Source organism: Bacillus rossius, chromosome 10 (genome assembly GCF_032445375.1).
Source record: "Bacillus rossius redtenbacheri isolate Brsri chromosome 10, Brsri_v3, whole genome shotgun sequence".
NCBI lineage: Eukaryota > Metazoa > Arthropoda > Insecta > Phasmatodea > Bacillidae > Bacillus > Bacillus rossius.
In genome coordinates this window covers 22,968,343-22,986,690 of record NC_086337.1, presented here as the reverse complement: position 1 = coordinate 22,986,690, position 18,348 = coordinate 22,968,343, and the positions used below count along the sequence as shown (strand labels likewise).

At 38.3% G+C, this 18,348-nt stretch overlaps 1 protein-coding gene across 1 annotated transcript in view; it reads right to left on the bottom strand.

Moving 5' to 3' along the window:
* The window catches only part of LOC134535845 (steroid hormone receptor ERR1), a 380,509-nt gene that overhangs the window by 289,827 nt on the left and 72,334 nt on the right, over positions 1-18,348 (bottom strand). The window contains exon 2 of the mRNA XM_063375177.1: positions 14,940-15,033. The gene's annotated coding sequence lies outside the window, so the exon portion shown is untranslated. The remainder of the gene's footprint in view (positions 1-14,939; positions 15,034-18,348) is intronic.

Below are 18,348 nucleotides of genomic sequence, written 5' to 3'. Positions count from 1 at the left end.
AATATTGACGGAAACGCCATACAAAACCGAGCTAAGAGGAACATTAGCGACACAAGAGAAACTCAAACGGAATGTAAAACGCAACATTTTAAAAGAACCACCAGTGCTGGAAACCCTTCACTAAAAAAACCATTTAAGAAAATCACGGAAGGTAGTGATTTCTGAACAATAAGAATTGCGTGGCATTGTATGTTACCTATCATACAATCGAATAAGGACTGATTTAAGTGCAGCGTGTGCAATAATTGGGCTCATTAATCATGCGAAAATACCCGTTACCAACGTTTTATTTGTGAACTATGTCATCATTACAAAACGGGTTAGTAAACAATTGAAATAAACTTATGAAATAAACCCAACTTACGAATCAGACTGTCTCATCTTAAAATCCCTACATCCTAAGATGAGACAAGTAATGACAAATTTTGAAAACATTTTTTTAAATAAACTTTTTAATGTGACAGCTATTTTAAATCTTAATACAGTTATCTTCAGTGGTGGAGTCACATATACATTTTTTTTCAGTAATATTTGGTGTCAAACAAGTTTATAGATAATTCTTGTTCGGAAACTGTCCCATCCCATGGAAGTTTCCCCTAAGTGGCGAGCCGATTCCAAACATTGATAGAGCCTCCGAGAGACTCGTTTCGACCATACGAAGCGCTTGACCGAGCTAGACGCGGGCGTCTGCGTACTACGCGACGAGGCAACCTAGGCGTGTGCATGAAGATGAATCTGCTTTGGTTACCTCCTGCATTCTGCGAGAACAAGAATCTCTTACAGCAATTATAGCATTAGACACCCTTTCACCACAACGATCACCCAAGTTACGATTTTTATCGCTAGACGTAGGAAGTGTACGTAGTCCAGCGTTTTACGAGCGAATTATTGGAAAACTAGTTGCCAAAAGCAATTTTTTTTCTTTTGGGATGCGATTAAAATATTGCACGCCATCCTAATTATTGCTGTGGAACATACAAAATTAATGATGCAACTTCTTTTCAGTCATATTTTGGGAGACTATAGTACTCCCGCAGGGAATGTACGTTAAAATTTAAAATCCACAAAATATTTTCACAACTAATTTTCAAAGAATTTTACAAATTCCCGGTGTATGCAAAGAGGCCCGCACCAATAAATGAACCACTAATCAAAGGCAGCATGGCTTGCAACACACCCTGTAGAGGTGCTGTTCACATGAACTACCAGTCAAGAGTATTAGTGTGATTCACATGCGTAGAGTATAGCGTGAAGTAAACAGGGTTCAGAACCGGGAAATCCAGGTCTCCCAAAAATACCGAGAATTCACGGTACTTTTAATATAGTAAAAGAACCGGGAATTTAAAATCGATTCCGGGATATTTCGGTTCTTTCAGGACTCGACATCGACTTCGTTTTTATTGCGCGCTTAGGTTACCTTCATTCGCTACTCTCGTCTGGCGAGGCGATTTGTGCGCTCCTCAGAAGCCAGTCGCATTGTGTGTGCCTGTGCTTGTCAAGCCATTGTTCTCTAGATAACCATAGTTATTCCTTTAAGTTTGTTATCTAAAAAATAAATGTTATTAATATTTCAATCACCGACTGCTGTACAATTACTAAAAAAAAAAAAAAAAAAAAAAAAAAAAAAAAAAAAAAAAACTAGTACCGAAAGTACCAGGAATTCTCGGTTCCGGTGAAGACTTGTACCGAAATTCCCGGTTCTGAAAATCGGTTACGATTCCGAATACCCTATCGCTTATGTGAGTTGACTATTCAATCACTACTTATTGCAAATTACAGCGTCGTTGCGTAACACCCCCAAAGCTGGAATAAAAGACTTACACTTCCAATTCTCTTATGCAAGTCGGAAATACGCGAGCAGAGCTAATGGCTGGAATGTAACATCGCTATATATACGCCATACGCAAGCATTGCCTTCAAACACCTCCAAAGGTGACAAATGAAATCCAAAATATATATTTTTTTTTATTCCTGAACCGGCTTCGCACGGATGCGGTGTCACTTAGATTTAAAAGTATCAAAGGCTAAAAAGCTCAGTTTGGTGGATCGCATATGATATGGTGTAAAGGTCAACTTTGATCTAGATTAAATGTTTAAGGTAACTGTCATATTTAATTGGATAAGGATTAATACTTGGTCGGTAAAAAAAAGCTTCGCAAATCACTCATTTTTTAACGAATTTTGAAAGATAAAAATGGTTACTGCGAGTCATCGCTAGAAGATATACATATGTTATTGCGGACTTTGCTGTAGGCCTTTATAAGACCTACAATTCTGTAATACATTAATTTGATGTACCGGTCATGTTTAAGTCAGCATAGGCAATGTAAGCGCCATATAAATATATTTTTTTACTTTATTACAAAACAGCGAGATTTCTCCGCTATATTAAAAATTAATATGAATTCATTATAAATATAAACCTTCCGGAAGAAATTCTCTAAACGATGGTGAAAACCGCATCATAATCCATTGTGTAGTTTAGAAAAAGTAAGCGAACGAACAGACAGATGTGGTAGTGACTTTTTGTTTTACACTTTTTAAAGGTAATATCCACGTGATATTCACAGTGAAAAGCACATGCAATTAAATTCAAATAACATGCTATCATGATGAAACCACTGAATATAGCTCACCCCACCATCTATTAATAACAGAGTTAGCAAAATTAAAACATCAAACTAATTTCTTGAAAACAGCATTTTCGTCCAGCAAAGGATGCAAAGAAATGTATTAAATTTTCATCAAGAAATTTCTATTACTGGCGAATTAACCTGAAAATAAAATTCAAACACATCAAAATCTTCCTCTTCTGTAATATTAAATTTTTCTGACATAGTGTCCTTCCATCAGGGATACAGTAAGAGCGTGCATCTATTCGTCAGATGTGTTCTTTTTAAATCTGAATGACATTTCACAGATTATTTACGTAAAGAATGCTGTTTCCATCATTTATAAAGTCCTACTTACACCATGTACAGATATACAAAAGAAAAGTCACCCAAAACAACACGTAACAACATCCACAGCAATGAATTCTGAACGAGTAGTGACATAACGATCTCCTTTAACAGAGCGTTGCTAAATAAAACAGTGAAAGGTAACAAGGGGAAGGGAAAATTTTAAAAAAGGAGTTATTTTGACTCTCTTACTTCACTAACCACTAGAATGTACGTGCAAAAAGTATATAAATATTAAAATGATATACATTATTATTATTCCTCATTGATCACACAAAATGTAAATTCTATGGAAAAATTAGAGGAGTCTAGTAGATGAACTATAAAATTCACAGCCTTAGCAGGGACGGACGAACTAATGTCTGCTTGGAAGCAATCCAAAAGACTGATGAATGATGGAGATTCAACTGCCTCGAATGTTGACCTGCCGGCAGATGCTCGTTTGGAGAAATTGCCTTGGTTTCAAATCAAAGGCCGAGAGAGGAAGCCAACGACACGCCTCCCAGTAACATCCCCAATCCCAGCCCCCTTCCACGGACTACTCTACCGCAACTTCCAGACATCATTACTGCTCAAGCAGGCATGTTCTACTCACTACTACTACTACTACATAACTCCAGTTACTTGGCACTCCCAACCATAGTCCGCGATGATACCACACTCCCTTATCCACACAAACGCCTTCTGGATCACAGACCCCTTACATACACCGTTAACACCAGAATTCCATACCCAACACAAGATCCCACAGTGCACCTACCTCCTTCCTTGAGCGCAGCAAAATATATGGGGCGTGTCCGAAAAGTAAGTATCGTTTTGTTCATTAAAAAAATAAACTCATAAAAAAAGTTTTATTGAAATGTTTAGTTTACTACATACCTACATCACATTTTCACACAGTCGCCATTCTGTTCAAAGCACTTTTCGCAACGCTCTACCAGTTTATTTAACTCCTCTCCAAAGAATTTCGTCGCCTGGAAATTAAACCAGTCGACAATCGTAATTTTGTACATTGTGCTGTTAATTGTTGACTCGCGTTTCATCAAATAAACCAAAATTAAGTTTTTTTTCGTCTCAAAAAAACTTAGCCATAATTTTTCGAATCGGGTATGGATATCGCTTAAACTTTTTCCGGAGATGTTTACTAAGAGCCTGTACTTAGACTTCACGCATTGCGTATTCACAGTCCATGGTGCCTATAGTCGAGGCGAACTACACATTCCCAGGGACGTTATTACGGTTTGTGTCTCAGTAATAACATTTGGCAGTATTAAATTGGTATTGTTACATATAGTGCTTAAATAGTCCGATTTTGATGTAAGGTTTAACACGAAAATCAAGGAGGAAGATAGTAAAATTTCGATGGCTTCCCTTTAGAAGATATAGTTTGGCTTACCCAATCCAAGATGGTCTATTCACACACACGACGAAACAAATTCTAAATGCAAATAGTATCGTAAAACACTTTCTACGAAAGAATCATACTCAACTCTTGGGCTGCTTTAAATAGCAACATCTAAGTGCTACAGCTTGTTCTGAAACTACATTATTAAATTCTTCAGCAGCACTGTAAAAGGCTTCTGGACTACTACTATAAGCCCAAAACGTCTCTCCTCCTTGTTACAAAATAAGGACGTTCCTTGAAATTTCAACCATTACAATGCATTGTTTAGCAATCACTTTTTCACGATCCGAAAGTTTTAAAAATGGCGGGCCACATAAACTCAATGTAAACACTGCAAAGAAAACAATAATCTAACACCAAAATGGCTAAAGAAACATACCACGATTAAAAAACTTAAAAATAAAAATTACATTAAAAACTTTACATATTGAACAAGGTTTTACAACAAACATAAATAATAATTTAGACAACTAAACCAACTTAACCAACAACTGTTGCTAAACTCAGTCTCTGGCCAAATATACATAAAAAATTTTAAATAAATAAATTCACTCACAAATAAAATCAGTAATTACAACGTTAGGCGAGCCCTGTGTGCCATCAAGCATAAAACAGGATTTTTTTTCCGCGAGTGGGGAACGTGGCGGACGTTTCGGTGAGCGGGTGGGCTTACCTGTAATACTCCCGTTTAAGGTGAACCTCTCACCGCCCCACCCACTTACCCCATTCCTTCCATTCTTAATTCTCATATCACCACCCTGTTATCGTCTCTTGTGACATTGATGTCGACGTGTCGTAAAGCCTACATTTTCATTCGTTCATTCATTCCTACATTCATTCATGTATTCATTCATTCATTCATTCCATAATTCCTTCTATGGGAGTTTGGAGCGCGCGACTGGTACGTGTGAGAGGAAGAGCAAGCACCGGACAGCTCCAAGAATTTTCGTCAGTCCAATAGATGGCAGAAGGAATGCCCAATATGAACAATGTATATGTTTAATACATGTAGTACCAACATTATAACAACAAAATTAACTTTCTTTTTCTCTCTTTGAATTTTTTTTAATCACTGTACAGATTTAAAGGAGATATAAACCCCCAGTTCTTTAAGTATTTTAAAAATAAGTAAATAATGTTTGACACCAGATATTATGTTTATGTATGTTTTAAAAATGTATATATCAATTGTTTTTGTAGTTACGCCTGTTCACTCTCCCGCCTGTGTTAGTATAGAGCTGTCCGGTATTCGTCTCTAGAGCAGGGATTCCCAACCAGCGGTAAGCATGCTACTGTGGTACGTGGCAACGCCGCGATCACAAATGCTGACATATTGACACATCGCCGGGACCATGTAGCAACTAGCATGTGCAAAGAGCATGTCCGGGTGACTGCGTGCGCCAGCGTGCATAATGAACAAACAGCAACACATTTCCCACTAAAATTAACTGTATTTTTTTTATGAATCCTCATATTTGGACTTAATTTGAAATAGTTGTTTGTATTTTGATCAATTTGAATTAATGTCCTTCATTATTTGTTCTCAGAGTTATGTGTTGTGAATAAAACTGCCATTTTGCGAAACAGATATTATTATTTTTTCCACCTAAATTTAAAAAATAACTTTTGTTTGTGTATCAGCATCTTAAACTAAAATATCAAGAAGGCATAGCGGTACACCAACGTTTCTAAAAAGGTTATCTGATTGGCTGAGATTATGTTAACACGGTTGTTGTTAATAAGCCTAATAAAAATTGAAACCGGTGTGAGACAGGCTGTGTTTAATCTGAATTTAGTGCAAATGACTGTCAGGTGTTGGTTCCAATTCCTAATTCCTTAATTCCAGATAAGTCGGAATCCACTGTGCACAGGACTAACTACAGCAAGTTTTGAGGATCTCTCCTCCTATTTGATAACCCAGCCTTCATGCCTAACAGGATTTTAAGGCTGGGGCCCCCATGGGCATGGATGCGGATACTAACTACAGCAATCGTCGGCAGAGAGTTGGCGTGAAGAAGGAATCCCTAGATCCCGTCGCCTCGCTGCCAGCCCGTACGCTCGCCTCCAGCGCCAGCCTATATTCAGCTGGCCTTGAACTTGACTGAGACTCCTACTTGCTTTTTTTTCCCCCTCCGCTCGGCGAAGAAAAGAAGAAGAAAAAAAAGTCATGGTACGGGGAAAGTGGTGGTAGAGGGAGGAACTGAGAAGAGGAGGGGGCACCAAGTAGGGGCAGAACGGAGGGGAAGGGGCTGTTGTCTTGCCGGCTGGCTGGCTCGCACCCTCTAGCTGGCCACGCCCACCGACACTGTACAGAGGGCAAACTTCGTCAGCTGCCGACGGAACACACAGCTCTTCCTTATTTACCAAGAGCTGCTATCTAGAGGATGGTCACGTAGTCATATAAACAATAACAAAATCTGGGGGGAAATAAAGTGTAGTGTTCACAGATAAGACGATGCCTTCCCAAGTTCAGCAGAATAAAAAGGAAAACCAGAAAAAAAAAAATTTAAACTTCTCGCCATACAATTATTTATAATACATATAAACTCAAGTACAGAAAAATGTACAAACAAATAAAAAAAAAGTGTTTTATATTACACTCTGTGATGCGCAGCTACAAGCAGCGTGTGTACGTATGTAGGTCAGTAACTCACTTCCTCACTCACACTGACCGTGAAGCAAATGCAAATCCGTTTTAGCGACACGGATCTTTTTGACATTATCGCCCTTTTTGTGCACTAAACCAGAATCAGTAGTTACAACAGTGTTAAACTACGAAGACGAAAAATTAAATTTAATGGTAACTTCCGTATTGGATAGTTAATTTTTTAACATTTGTTTGTCGTTTTCGAATGTATAGGCAAGTCTTTAACTAACAAAATTTTCATTGTATAAAATTGTAACTTTTGATTTAAAAAGAATACGTAATAACATACCTAATTAATAAACCTTATTTTATAAAATATTTTATTTACTAAATTATTTTCTACTTCCCCAAGGAAATCTGCGTGCAAATGCCAACGCACACACGGCTCCAATAACCCTTAACGGGAGGGGCTATCGTGCAAAGAAAGGATTCAGTTGCAAAAAAAATTACATTAAATAAGCCAGATATAGGTCTGAAATATTTACAAATCCATGGTCTCAAATAGTGAACCTTATTAGTTCCATACAACGTTTGACGAAAGAAAAGTTTAGCGCGTGAATCTTAATAATTAAGTTAACATTAAAATACCCCCCCCCCCCCTTCTTTGCAGCAGCGCGTGACGCCAAGTGCAAGTGGTATGCAGGGGCGCCCATGGAAATTCCCCGGAGGCCACAAGGAAGGGGAGGGGGTCGATCCGAGAGTTTTGCACGTGGGTTTTAACCGAAACAATTCATCGCTTGATGGGCGCTTGTAGGGCTATATCGTATACTGACCATATTCTGGCCTAGGTATATGCATGAAAACATTTAAAATATACAAAAAAGCGAAACAACAGTTTTAACATTTATTTTTATCAAACCTGTTTCAAGGTCACGTTTTTTTCGCAAGCGAAAGCGCCCTCCCGGAATACACGCCCATGGTCGCACGTCAGAGCTGGACGTTGCCGGGGAAGGGGGGGGAGGGGGGGAGAGGTGGATGTAGCGAGCACACAAGGACAAGGGCGCAGTGGTGTGGACGAAGTCATGGGGGAGAAACTCTAATCACCGAGACTGAGACCTAGTTTTTTAAGTAGTTATGGGCCCGGCCGCTAGATATCAGTTTTCATAATATATTGCTGACATAACTACATTAATTTACTAGGAGAAGTAATGTATAAGCTATTATCAGGCAAACAAAACAATGAATATTCACTCTAGGTAGCCACTAATTTTGTGGTGTTTAATACAATGAGTTTCCGCACCTCCTACTCCTTTATTTATTACATGACGGTTTATTACAAAACAGCATTAAGTATTTTCGCATCGATTAAATTAGTTTTGCGCCGCGCCAAGGAGATAACTTTATAAGCAAAAAAAAAGTATTAACTAAAAAAACTTTGTATGAGAACCTACATTCCGATTTTTTTATTTGCTGGTAGTTATGGGCCCGCCCTACAGATAGCGACACATGTCGCGTGAAACATGGTTTCAGTGTCCACTGTAAGAGTCGCACTTCTTTATTTTCCTCCTTGTTCTGTGGACGAAGTGGCGGACCGAACACGGACGCGAAGCGTGGTCCAGCAGAACCGTCAAAGTTCTCGCCCCTCGGCCACACACGCACTGGGAGGGTGCTAGCTAGCGAAGGCGGAGCACCGAACAGGCAACCACCGGACAATTCCTCTTCCTGACATGGCGCTCATATCATCCAATGCTTTTTTTTTTCTTTTATGGCCGGAAAAACGGGTGTTTGAGTATGATGCAACATCATGGTTTCATCGCCCCTTGCGACAGTCGGCATTATGCTACTCCCCCCCCCCCCCTACAATTTTCCAAAGAGGCATAATTTCAATTTTTTAACAGGGGTGGCAAGGCATACTGGTGGTCGGGGGGTAAGGGAGTCCTCCCCCGGGAAATTTTACAAACATAGCATAACATGGTTAGTTTTTTAAGCTTTTTCATACTATTTTCACCACAAAAAAAGCTTGATTAATAATGAATCAAGAAAATGTAGTGCTTGTAAATTTTATTTTACAATTTTTCTTCTAAATTATTGATATTTTTACTTCAAAATTGGATGGCTAAATACTGGGTTGGACAGTTATGGGCTGGCAACTGACACCCCTTGCCACCCCCGAATTACACCTATAAACCCCCCCCCCCCCTTAACATTACTGACACAGCTGGACGTTGTTTGGATTGTAATCTCGTTCTGCTTGTCCGATCTTCAGAGAAGTATCATTTCATATTTTATCACCATAAATTTTTCAAATGTTCTGCTTTACTACTACTTTACATAACTTTACTTCTTTGTGTATTATTTGTAAAAAGAAAACGAACAAGTAAATTTTTACATCTGATTTTGACATTTTCACTGGCAAATTGTACGCCAATGACAGTCTCATGCGCAGAGGACAACAAATCGGTCTACACCATATTTGTTTAAGGCTTTACTTTCCTTTTTGTTGTCGCTGCTGTGTATTGTTACATACTATACAGTTATACATATTACTAGCTGTCACACTCGTCGTTAGCTGGTTCAATTTTTTTTTTCGTCGCGAAACTTTGATTAACTCAGCTTTCTGTATACATCTATATCGCTATAAAAATAACTGGTATTCGCAGTATCTACCTTATAATATTAGAGAAAAATAAAGTATATTAAATTTATCTATTTAACTATAAATTTTAAAATAAATAATAATAGAAACGAAATATTTATAAAAATTTTAAACATAGGCAGTAGGCTAATACCTAATGCAATCGTTATTGCGGCCAGGGGCTGTGGGATATAGGATCCAAAAACATTGGCTACACCTAAGTATTACAAAATTCATTAATATAGGTTACATAGTAAAGAAGTAATTGAGTAACAAACGTTACAACATTAAAATTTCACATTTAAATATTACAGAAAAATAAGGATTCTACTACGTTTAATAATTATTTAAACTATTACGGTCATATAAAACATGGACCATATTCTGTTGTGAGCCGACTAGTAACGTTGGTGACGAGTAGCCTGTCTCATGGCTGAATTGGCACGATGTTTTTTGGCGATGTCAGTAAGAAATCTCGAACGCGGTCCATACAGACTTGAAGCAGTGCAGATCGATGCCAGTTGTCGCCAGCTTTCTCTGTACGCACGTCCTACAATAACAACCGATACTTAATCTCGAAACCAACAGCACGGACGACAATCGTGCCACGGATGATAACCCAAGACCCATAGAGAACATACTGAACTTTCACGTGTATTCTGACTCCCAAAGATAAATAGCAACCCAGTCCAATGGTAAAGTTTTATATGGATCATCCTACACTTACTCATTCATTACCGTTAGTCATCTTAAAGATAAGATGTCGTTTGTTTAATAATACCATACATTTTTAATTCAACTATCTTTTCATTAATAATATATTATTTTAAAACTGCTTAAACATTTACTACTAATGAATCATTTGTTAGATATATTCCGTAAATAAAGTAATTAAGATGGAGGGTATTATTTAAAATCATGATGCTTATATATAGTACAATAAAAAACATTAAAATAAATTACAACCCCCCTTATCAAGGGAAGAAAAGATACTATGTTCAAGGTTTTAATAAAAATTTCTTCGTAGCAATCATTATTTTAGTTTAAATTTTGTAACAGGCGTGAAAATTTAAAAAAAAAAATATGTGCGCGTGTATTTATGTACGCACGTTACAAGTTACACTTTTTTATATAATACACTCTACTATTACAAAATTACCACTCGCAAAATAAAATTGGTAACATAGTTTTTTTAACAGAAAACTTATTTTACAGAAAATTGTATACATAGCTAATTATATACACATATACACATTTATTATACATGTAAGCCAATGTACCAGGTATTCCCCGGGCTTTGCGCAATGTAATGAGACTTTTTTTTAGCGAGAGTAATTCAAATACAAAAAAAAAATAATGTTTTATATCAGAAATGTAAACTACTAGTGAATGGAGGATGACAGGATAGTTTTTCTTCTTTTCGGAATCGGATGTAAGCAGTCTTCGTCTTATGTCAAATGCCAAATACCTTTTTTTAGGTGTGGGTATGTAGTATAAGGTGGTTTTTCCAAATTATACTTCCTTCCCCCCCCCCCCCAAATTATATGTGCACGGTAATTACACCAAGAAGTACCAAAATGCAGCTATTAGGGGCGGAAAAGGAGGAAGGGGATCATTCTTAGAAATATCACGTGGACAGCGATCTTACCCTTTTTTCGAAACAGATGCAGAGAGGAATTTTTATTTTACTTTATTCGTTGGTTGGGTAAATTTCATCCGTAACCACTAAAATTATGTAGTAGGAAAGGGGTTTGGGGTGGTTTTTGCGAAATGTCACGTTGATAGTGATTTTCCCCTTTTCTTTTTTTCTGAATCTAGTGTAGACAGTAAAAACTAGTCCTCTTATTTTGAACGTAACTTGTCACCAAGTAGTACCAAAATTCTGCATTAAAGGATGGGAGAGGGGAATGTGGGGTGGTTTTTAAAAAGCATATGTAGAGTGTGACATTCCTTTTATTTGGAAGGTTAAGTGAACAAAATGTCATCATGCTCGGGATAAAACGGTAGCTTTTAATAAAAAAAAACTTAAAACTCTTTTTATATATAGACTCCTAATTAATTACTTCAATTATATTTATAAAATTCATATTACTAGAAGTAAAAATTAATTATGTATACCCACCAAGTACAAAATAACATAATCAACGTATTAACAGTTATTATAACAATTATTTAAAAAAATAAGTAATATAAAAAATTAAATATTGCTCTTTCAAGTTAAGAGATTCGAATATAGATTATTACAGTACGAAACCACACATTTAACCACAGAGATAAATACACGACAGTAGTTGACGGAAAATTTTGGGCTTAAATGTTGTAATCCCAGGAGTATACCATATTTTAAAATTAATGTCCGATTATTTATTTTTGTGTATATCAAACTGTATTATAGGAAAATATTGCTATTATAAGAATTTATTTGGCACACCGATATTCTTGATAAACACGCCCCCCCCCCCCCCCCCCAACACGATGTTCACGTCAGCGAACATATACAGGTAAATGCCTCCACACGCGGTCGGCTATCTGGACACCGTCAGCACATGGACTTCAAATTTCATCTTAGACTTCCGCCCATGGTGCGCGCACACTTATTGCATTTCCATCGCTTGCTAAAATTTCATCCTCAACGCGAATTAAGATGTATAACCCAAAGCCATGCGCTGAGTGACCCATTTGATACAATGTCACGAAAAAAACCAGACAGATAACTGCAAAATATAAATTTTAAGTTTGTGTTTAAATTTTAAACAACACACTTAAAACAATACTTTGACAACTTGTTATGAAAAATTAACTAAGCTATGCTACGGATAACGCTAGAAGAAGTAAACCTAGGTTTACCAGGGTTAACTTAGCACTATCCAAGTTTGTTGGGTAAAGTCCAAAAATTCACTCAAAAATACCTGAAATTTGCGTTTCCGTGTACACCTAGGTCTACCCAACGCTGGCTGGGTAATGTTGGGTGTTGCGTCACATTCGAGCACGTTAGGTTAGTTACAGTATCAATGAACTAAAGCTATCAATAATTTGGTTATTCTAACATTACGCAGTCACTGTTGGGTAGACATAGATGTACATGGGTAAACGCAAACACAGAAGCCCAGCAACTAGTGATAGCATGATCACAATTGTAGTCATTCCCAGAAACGAATAATATACGCCAACGACATCACGGGGTAAATTATTTGCAGCAGCCCGTTGTTATCTTCAATAAATTATATGCTATGGTTAAACAACACCCAATTTAAAAAAAAAAATAATAATTCGCGTGATTATTCTCTGTCTTTGCCGAACAAACTTGGATAATGCTAAGAGATAACCCGGGTAAACCTGCGTTTACTTCTTCTAGCATTACCCGTTATATATAATTGATTAAAACGCTAACCAACGGACTGAAAAGTGAAGCAACTGAAAAACAACGAGCTGTTACGGAAGAAGCGAAGTCACTCCACGCCGGGCATGTCGACTCGCTTGGCCGATAGTGACGGTGCACAAGGGGTGAGGAAGAGGGGATGGGGGAGGATGGAGGAGGGGGAGGGGGAATGCTACCTGGAAATGACGCCTCCCCCAAGGCTGGCGATTGCGCAACGACATCCTGACAATAATGGCGCCCTCGGCAGCGACACAAGAGGCACTTCTTGGAGGCAGTTACCAACCCGTCCGCAACTCAACAACAGTTGAATTAACGTTGTAAGGAGGGAAATTGGGGAAGCCTTCACGGACTAGTGGAGGATAGCACGCCGACATCGAATGGCCAGGGGCAGGGTCTGCATGGATGGAACGGGGCGGACACACTGGCTGCCCTACCCGAGGGTACAGACATGTCGTTCCGGTCAGTGAGGTGATATGGGGTACGAAGCATCGGCGGAGTGAATTGGTGAGGGGAAACGGGAGCACCCGGAGAAAACCCACAGGCCACGGCACCGTCCGCCACATTTCTCACTTGCGAAAATCCGTTTCCGAACCCCGGTCGCCTTGGTTGGAAGGCGAGTGTTCTGATCACTCGACCACCGCGCCTCTATACTTATTTGTCAATGGAAACGTCAAAATTGTACGTCGGCCGACGAATCTGGCGCACTGTCGAGGTTACAATATAATCTCGTGTCAATGTATGTCATAGTTGAGGTTCAGTAACCGTTTCATTTTTCATAACCAGCACAGCTTAAAAACTACCGCATATACATTAAAAATTGTTAACAGGGCCCCATGTTCGTTGGTGTACCATATGTAACCAAACTCACCTGTCAATTCGGAAGTTCTGAAGGTCTCGTGCGCAGACAACCGGTAGAAGTTATAATTTTTTTTTGTTAATGTTTTAGAAACTTGATTTATATCATGCATGCTAAAAGTTTACTAAAAAAATCAACTTATTTAGGTTTGTATTCTGTGAGTTTATGATTTCATGTTTACTTCTTATTTTGAATTAATGATTTTTTTTTTTCCATGAAAAACAGTGACACACTGCAATAACGTATGTCCAAGAAATTGTATCGAATCATGTAATTAGTTCCCAAAAGTATTATCATTGGCGTGCGTATTCTTTGGTCAATGTTGTTCTGTCAACAGAGTTTTGAAACATCACGTGTTGCTTTGCAAGTACAGTCGGTGTACACGCTACTTTTGGGAACTGTCGAATATGAGATAATCTCAGCGACACAGACCACCCCTAGAGGGGTGGCGAGGATTGAGGCCTCTCGACGGTGGGTGAAGGAGGGGGGGAGGGAAGTGCCCCGAGAAAGCCCTGGGGCAACGTCCGCCACGTTATCTCCGAACGAAAGCCCCCGAGCTTGGACCCGGATATCCGTGATGGGAGAGCGAGCGGAACGACTACTCACTCCGAGGAGAGAAGATCTCGCGCAAATACGTAGCAGTCCAAGAGCGTTCTTTAAATGTCGCGAATACGCATAACGTTCTACTCAGAATGCAATAAAGTAACACAAATTAAAAATAAACAAAAAATTACTCACCTTTATGTCCGTGATATTATCTGATGCAAATTGTATTCTAAAGCAAAGCTAACATGTGAGGTAAATCTACTACTCATAAACATACAAACACGTACATATTTATTTCAATTCCTCAGAACCAAACGAGCAAAATCTCAATTGGGCAACTTAATACAAAAGCAAATAAAAAATATTACTTTTTCAATTACACTTTTCTCTCCATAATTCTTAATATACGCGTGGCCTCACTAACACAGATACACCTCTGACTAGACGAAGCCCTTAAGGCACAATCTGCAATAAAAAAGACTCCCCGAATTTGGAATATGACTCTTTTGGCTCCAAGGTACATATCTATAGATTAGTTCTAGGTTAGTGTATTATTTGCGAAGATAATGACCTTGCGGCGTCGGTGGTATCTATGGGATGTCCTCAGGTACCTTTCATGGTGGTCTGCGGACTACGGACGCAGTAGTAGTAGCTGCCCACCACGCCTGGAACACACGCAAGTTGAGGACGTGTCAGAACATAATACTCCTTCCTCGTCGTGAGAAACCTGCAGTCGTGCAACTATACACCATATAATAAATCTCTACAAGCTGTCCAGCAATATTCACTATCGGAACAAAACTTGTAAAAATTTCACTGACTTGAAACATGTAATATTCAAATACAACATTACCACTTCAATTTTTTTTTGCTCTATTTCCCAACACAGTTAAGGTCACAACGCACTAACGGCTTCTTCCTGAAATATACGCACGAAATGATGTTTCCAACCTTTCATTCTGAGGCAACACTAAACAAGGAATTTAGCTTCACGTGTCAAAGCATACAAACATACTCTGCTCAAAAATAACTGACACATTGCAACGAGGACTAAACCCAAAATAACTGAAAATGGAATGGCGTGTCAGGATTAGCTACTGTCTAACCATTTCACTTACATTAAATGACGAAACATATATTTTGTGACTGTTCTCAGTTTTTTTCTTGGAATTCAAAATTCTGCGACAACCCCAGATTTTGCACACATTCCCTGATGCTTTTACATCATGTTCCACAAATACCATCACAGCACATCTTTACAGACGCAGACGTAGATGGTCTATGGTGCACTGCTCCTCAGTTTCACTTTAATATTTTAAGCAACTATACCGTTTGCATTTACCCTCGGTATTTACTACAGTTATCAAATACATGTATTTCTCAATTCTGAGCGATGGATAAACATAAGTGCAGTTCTATTTATGTAGTAAAGGTGTTAGCCAAATCTTGAAGGAAATACAATAAAATTTAATATATTATCAAAAATTATCCTAATACGTTACTTAAACATTTTATTAATTTTTTAAGCCAAAAATATAAAAATTGTATGTTAATGAGTTAAGAGTTAGGTTCACGTGTTCCATAGACAGTTAAATGCAATGATGGACACGCAGAGATAGAGAGGTTACACAGTGCTGTTATTCGAAGAATACAAGGTGACAGTAATAACAGTGACAGTGGCAGTGACGTGGGTAGTCAGTCAGCGAGGATGTGACGAGATATGAGTCAGACTAGAGATACAAGACTCCAGATACGAGTCAGACACGCCACACTGTTAGAAATTATAGTAAATCTAAGGCACTCCAAATAAACGAAGGGTTCTTCGTAATTTCAGATGGGTCGTTACCACAACGCAGAAATACCATAACGCCGAATGTCAAAATTGACCACAAAGCCGAATGTCAAAATTGACCACAACGCTGACAGCTAGAAAACTGCTGTTAACACAACGCCGAAATAACAACTGAATGAATTTGTGTGTGTTTCTTAAATGTACCTTAACGCCGAAATACCACAATCAAACCTAACCTTACCTAACCTAACCTAGCGTAATATAACCTAACCTTACCTAACCTAACCTAGCCTAATATAACCTAACTTAACCTAGCCTAATATAACCTAACTTAACCTAGCCTAACCTAGTCTAACCTAACCTAGTCTAACCTAACCTAGTCTAACCTAACCTAGCCTAACCTAACCTAGTCTAACCTAACCTAACCTTTGTGGCAGTCCTGCAATGACATTTTTCGGCGTTAGTGTATTTCGGCGTTGTGGTAATTCGGCGTTGTGGTACACAGCAGTTTTCTAGATGTTGGCGTTGTGGTCAATTTGGCATTTCGGCGTTGTGGTGCGTCCCCATTTCAGATAGCTGGATCTTCGTAGTAACTACGCCGTATTTCCACTTCCGAGTCCTGTTTGTCGGTGTAAACACGGTAAACACACACGTGGGAGAAATATTTTTTTTTTTTAGTAACCTCAACAAGTTTGTTAATGTTTTGCTTACATACCAAAATTATTCTTTTGCTGGTTCATGTTCAATGTATGTGAACTTAGTACCCGTAAATGTACGAAGATTACGATAAACATATGAAAATTCCTGGATGATTTGTAACCAGTATCCTTAGTAAATGAAAGGTGAAAATTTTTAACAATGGTCTACACAACCGAATTTAGGAACACGATAACTGCTGTAATTTTTCACAAATCACTTCCAAACTGATACATAAAATATAATAATGTAAAATCTCGGTCAGAATAGTTATTGGACAATATCCAACCAAAGGGGTGGAAATAGGGAAGGTTTTTTGAAAAACAGAAAAAAATCGCTGTTAACTCCCATAATATGATGAATATCACATCCGTTTGAAAGTATTATAACTCGTAGGGGTAATACCCAAAACTTTTGACTAAATACATTTTTGATACCTACGACCAACCATAACTGCAAGTGGTGGAAAAAAACAAGGGCCGGAGAGCAAAAAAAAAATAAAATCATAACTCTCTTAGTGGACACACTATCGAATCCGTTAAAATTATTTCTAATCGGTATAATTTTTATTTGAAACATTTATCTGAAACAATTTTTGATAAAACAAACCACTGCAGAAACGGGATTAAAATTGGGGGAGAATTAAAAAATAAATCCTAAATTCCGTACCATGTACACTATTAAATCCATTCTAATTTATAGTAGAACCAAAAATTAAAACTTACAACTTCGTCTGAAATAATTTTGAAGTGAAACTTCTTTGCTGAGGGGGTAACAATTTTCGAGTGTTACGAACAATTCGATCACATGAGGGGTATGTGGTATTCGAACCGAGAGAGGAGATGGCACGGCACACACTTCCACACATACTTTTACACAGCCTTTAACGCACACATTTCGCAAACGTTTTACACACATTTATACACTTTAGGTATACATGTTAATAAACTTTGATAAACCTTTATATACTTTTATACACTTTGCACACTTTAGCACACTTGCACAATAAATTGCGCTCTTGCCATCTTTCGCATTAGCGCACTTTACAAACTCGCGCATTCAATCATTCGCGCCCTCGCGCTCTTATTTCTTGGGGGTGGTCGTCGCGGTATCCCCACTCCGGGGCCGTTGGTGCCGTCGGAGATCGCTGGAGCAGCCTTGAGCGAGCTCCACGTGGCGGCGTGCGGCTCAGGTTGAACCCCGCCATGCTGCAGGGATAGGCGGGTCGCGGCGGTAGGGACCCGCCTGCGCCTGACGCCACCCGACTTTATAGAGTATTTGGGCAGAGGGAAACACAACGGAGTTTGAGCTTATTGTTGTGCACCGTGCCACGGGCCATCTTCGCAAGAAAATATCGTTCTTTCATGTATGTATTATTTTAATTACTTGTGTAAATCAGTATTTTTAAAAGGTTTTATGTGCTTATTTTTTTAATATTTTTTGAGATCATACCGCATTTTTAATATTCTCAAATTTTTTCCAATAAAAAGAT